The sequence below is a fragment of the Triticum aestivum genome, chromosome 2D (genome assembly GCF_018294505.1).
Source record: "Triticum aestivum cultivar Chinese Spring chromosome 2D, IWGSC CS RefSeq v2.1, whole genome shotgun sequence".
Lineage (NCBI taxonomy): Eukaryota > Viridiplantae > Streptophyta > Magnoliopsida > Poales > Poaceae > Triticum > Triticum aestivum.
The window spans coordinates 594,539,341-594,544,291 of record NC_057799.1 but is presented as its reverse complement, the minus strand read 5'-3'; the positions used below and the strand labels follow the sequence as shown (position 1 = coordinate 594,544,291).

The 4,951-nt window shown below is 44.6% G+C and overlaps 1 non-coding gene across 1 annotated transcript; it reads left to right on the top strand.

The window, feature by feature from the left end:
- The first annotated feature begins 2,677 nt into the window (after positions 1-2,677).
- On the top strand, positions 2,678-2,749 carry TRNAH-GUG (transfer RNA histidin (anticodon GUG)). The gene has a single exon. It is a non-coding gene; the product is annotated as a tRNA-His (tRNA).
- The last annotated feature ends 2,202 nt before the right edge of the window (positions 2,750-4,951 follow it).

Below are 4,951 nucleotides of genomic sequence, written 5' to 3'. Positions count from 1 at the left end.
TATTCCTAAAGTCAAGGGCGCGGATTTGATCTCGCAATTTAGGCCGATTGCCCTTATTAATAACTTCGCCAAGTTTCCGGCTAAAGAGTTAGCCACTCGTCTCTCCCCCATTGCCCACCGTACCATTAGCCCTTTTCAGCCGGCTTTCATTAAGGGTCGTTTCATTCAGGACGGGGTTCTCTGTTTGCATGAAATCGTTCATGACCTTAAGATTCGCAAGTCGAAAGCGGTGATTCTAAAATTAGACTTTGAGAAGGCCTATGACTCGGTGAGTTGGCATTTTCTCCGTAGAGTTTTATTGGCCAAAGGGTTCGAGGAGCCCCTCGTCCATAGGATTCTGCAGTTGGTCTCGGGAGGCCACACTGCCATCAATGTTAATGGTCAGGTTAGCAAATTCTTTGCCAACGGTAGGGGCCTGAGGCAAGGCGATCCTGCCTCTCCCATTTTATTCAATTTTGTTGCAGATGCTTTATCTCGCCTACTCTCTAGGGCAGCCACTAGTGGGCACATTACTCCGGTGTGTTCTAATCTCATTCCCCATGGTCTCACCCATCTCCAATATGCGGACGACACTATTATTCTGGTCGAGTTGAATGAGGCCTACCTTGCCCACCTCAAATTTATTTTACTATGCTCCGAGGCTATGTCGGGGCTTAAGATTAACTTTTCCAAGAGCGAAGTAGTTGTGACTGGTGTGGACGAATCGGAAGCCACGCGAGTGACCCACCTTCTTAACTGTAAGCTGGGCTCCTATCCGTTCAAGTACTTGGGTTTGCCTATTTCCCCGGATGTGCTCCATGCCAAAGATTTTGCCCCGGTAGTCACAAAGGTGGGAAACAGGGTCCTTCCCTGGCGGGGTAGATATAATACGAATGCTGGTAAAGTGGCTCTAATTAATGCTTGCCTCTCCTCCCTCCCCATGTTCCTTATGGGCTTCTTTCTCTTGTCGGCTGGGATTCATGCTGGTTTTGACAAACACCGTGGGGCGTTTTACTGGAATGCTGCGGACAATCGTCGCAAATATCGCTTCGTCAAATGGAAATTGATGTGCAGGCCCAAAAACCTTGGGGGGTTAGGAATTCTTAATAACATCATGAATCAATGCTTGATGATTAAATGGTGGTGGAAGATTATGAGCGCTGAGGATCAACCCCTTTGGCTGTCGATCCTTAAGGCTAAATATTTCCCGTCCTCGAGCCCGATGTTTGCTCTGCCACGTGGTGGCTCTCAGTTTTGGAAGTCTCTGGTCAAAGTTAGACCTGTTTTTCAATCTTTCGTTAAGTTTGTTGTTGGGGACGGTTCCTCGATTCGGTTTTGGCTTGATTGGTGGTGTGGAGATTCACCTCTCTCGGTGACCTTCCCTACCCTTTTCTCTTACTGCTCTGACCCTAATATTTCTATTGCGAAGCTTGCATCCCAGGGGTGGAACCTGGCCTTTCGCCGTTCTCTGACGCCTGTAGAGTTTGAAGATTGGCAACGTCTTACTGCCCTCTTCCCTACGCTCTCGACGGTCAGGGATTCGGTGCTTTGGCCGCTTTCTGCCTCTGGGCGTTTTTCTGTCAAGTCTCTTTATTCTAAGCTCGTTGGTGGCACGCCTGCCAATCGTTTTTCCCAAGTTTGGAAGGCCCGTATTCCCCCTAAGATTAAAATTTTCTTGTGGCAAGCCTTTCGAGGCCGGTTGCCCTCGGCTGATCAGATTCGTAAGAGAAATGGGCCGGGCTCCCAGTTCTGTGCTCTTTGCGGTGATGTGGAAGACTCGGATCATATCTTTTTTCACTGTCACCTGGCTAAGCTTATTTGGAGTTGTGTGCGGGACTGGCTTCATGTGTCTTGGGCCCCTGCCTCCTTTGCCGAGTTGCGCAGCTTGGCTTCCAACCTCTCCGGTGTATCTAGGCGCATCTTTTGGGTGGGCTTGGGGGCTTTATGTTGGTCTCTATGGACTACTAGGAACAAATTTACTATCGAGCACGTGTTTCCGGCTAAACCGGCTGACTGCTTATTTAAATCGTGTGCCTTCCTGCAGCAATGGAAATCATTGACTAAGGTCAACGACCAAGAGGCGCTCTCTATGCTGATCTACAAAATCCGGACGACGGCGTCTCAGTTATGCAGACAAGAGCAGGATGCTTGATTGCTTCTTTTGGGCCTGATGCTTTAGCTTTAGTTGGTTCTTTCTCTTCCGGCCTGCGTGTGGTGTACTGGCGTGGGAGCCATGTACCTGACTTTATCCTTCGTCGTCTTGCCCAGCGTTGGGGCTTGGGTGTGTTTGATACTTTTCGGTGATGCTGTTGCTATCTGCCTTATGGCTTTATTTATAAAGTCGGGCGTATGTCTTTCCTCTAAAAAATGATGTAACACCATTGGCTAAGCAATAACAGTTTTGCTAAGTCGCAGTCGACTCAGACTTTGTTATGTGTCAGTCAACACTATATTCCCTTGATCTTACATGGAGATTCGTACAAACAATTTTTTTTCATTTTTTTTCATTTTTTTTCTTATGTACTACTCCTATATCACTTGACCCAGACTTGGTTAAGTCTTAATCGACTGAGAACTAGATACACCCAAGCAAAAAATACTGAGGTTTTATTGTCCATAAGGAAAAAAAACCGGTGAAGGGAGTTGACATCAAATACTTTATTATTATTAAACTAAAATTTTATAAAAGGACAAGAAAGTGGCTGTAGTTTAGTGGTGAGAATTCCACGTTGTGGCCGTGGAGACCTGGGCTTGAATCCCAGCAGCCACATTGCTATTTTTATTGTCCAGTTTGCATGAGATTTGTTCAAAAGAGAGAGAATCAAAATTTGATGTGTGTGCCACATCCACATAGCAGACAACGCATCAGTATACTTGTCATGTCCGGTTCTTTTTTCGCCTCTTGTCTCAAGGATCTTTTTTCTCTCTCTGATCAGGCCAGTGATTCAGCGAACATGCCAGGCTACAGATCAAACAAAAGGAGATAGTATATCGCGCAAGCACAAAATCTTTTACTAGTACACATATCTGGTTTATACAGTACAGTACCTGTAGTTAGAATGTGCTTCCAAACTCCATTTTCTGATAATATTGTCCATGGATCTGACACAAAAGCGCCAAAAGAATAAAAAAGAAGGGAGAAAGAATCGGGAGTGCGCGCAACAAAAAGTGGGTATGATGCCATTTTTCTCTGTTTGCGCCAGCGAAGCTGGGAAAATAAATAAAGGAACAGATAAAGAAACAAATAAGTACAACTTCGCCGATTGAAAAGGTATATCTGAACATTACTTTTGAATTTCTGTGCGCCGTACATTGCGCTAGACAGAGTTCCTGCTTTAGGAGTTAGGACAGAGTGTCATTTGTCTTGATGCACCTCTCGGTCTATCACATTTCAAGATTAGCATCCACGATATCTAATAATCGATTAGTTTTGACACGTGGTAACGTAGTACGAGCCCGTCCTTTCGTAATGCCAGATTGCCGCTAATATATGTTTCATCTGCTAACTCATTAACTTGTTCTGTTGCGATGGGGCTGGTCAGATAATCATACCAAAATTTATCCTTTCTTAAGAAAATACAAATTTCAGCAACATGCTAGAAATTTTTGTAAGTTTTTCCGACTGTAAGTTTTCGTCTGCAGACGAGGCATAATCGTATCATTTGATTTGTTAATTAAGAAGAGACTGGCATAAAACTTTGTATACATTTCTGCTAAATCATTAATAAAGGTTTAGCATAATTGTTTTGATACTTAAATGTACTATGTGTATATTTGTGTGCTAGGGCATCTTCAACGCCGACCGCCGGAAGCAGACACAGTATTATCCGCGGACTGGTCCGGATTAATTCGCGAACAGTGGTGCAAGAGACGTCCATCCAACCGTGTCCCTTAAAACTTCCTTCATCTTTTTTCCAACTCCACGAGTTCCAAATAATAGATATCAAATCATCGATCATTCAAAATATTCAAGTACAACAGTAGTTCTAATTTAAATATTACAATTAAATTAAGTTTAAAATAAAATAGTTCAAATTTGAATTCAAGTCGCACATATGTTCTAGTTTTCCCTTTTAACCGCCCATAGATGCTCAATCAAATCTTCTTTGAGCTGCTCATGAGTTGCTCAATATCGATTTTGTTGATGCATTTAAACAAACTCATCAAACATGGCTGGATTCTGATGTGGGAGTTGGATAGGATCACCCATGTCTCAAATTTCAGACCTCCGGCAATATTTTCACCCTCATCCTCTACTATCATGTTGTGCATGATCACGTCACATGTCATCGTCTCCCACAAGGTCTCCGGATCTCATTGTTTTGCAAGTCATGAACAACTGCAAAATAGGCCTGAAGCACTCCAAATGCCCTCTCCACATCTTTTCTAGCTCCATTTTGACAAACCGAGATTTTTTTCTCACCAGTTGACTCAGAGATAGTTTTGACTAAACCCAGGCATGGACAACCCGGCCTGAAAAACCCGGGTCGGGCCGGGCCAGGCTTGACACTTCGGTCGGGCTTGGGCCTGTTTTGCTGCCCGGAAGATAGTTCGGGCCTGGCTCGGGCTTCTCTTTTTTGCATTTCGGGTCGGGCTTTCGGGCTTTGGGCCGGGCTTTCGGACTTCGGGCTTGATTTTGGGCCAGGCTTGGGCTTGAATAAGAGTATTTTGGGCTTAGGGCTTGAGAAATGAAGGTCAGGCTTTTGCAAGCCCGGCCCGACGTTTGCCTGGGTTTAGTTTTGACGAAGGTAGCCTACGGGGGGATATATACCATCAACCATATAGTATCGCATGTTGTACTGATGCCCATTGACATTATAGTTGCAAGGAGGAGTTTTTCCTTCAGTCAACACAACAACAATGGAGACCGTTGCAGCAAATATCATTGTGAGACCTGGGCAATGCCAAAGAAAGCCCGTCCTTTCGTAATGCCAGCTTGCCACTAACATAATCTGCTAACTCTTTAACTTGT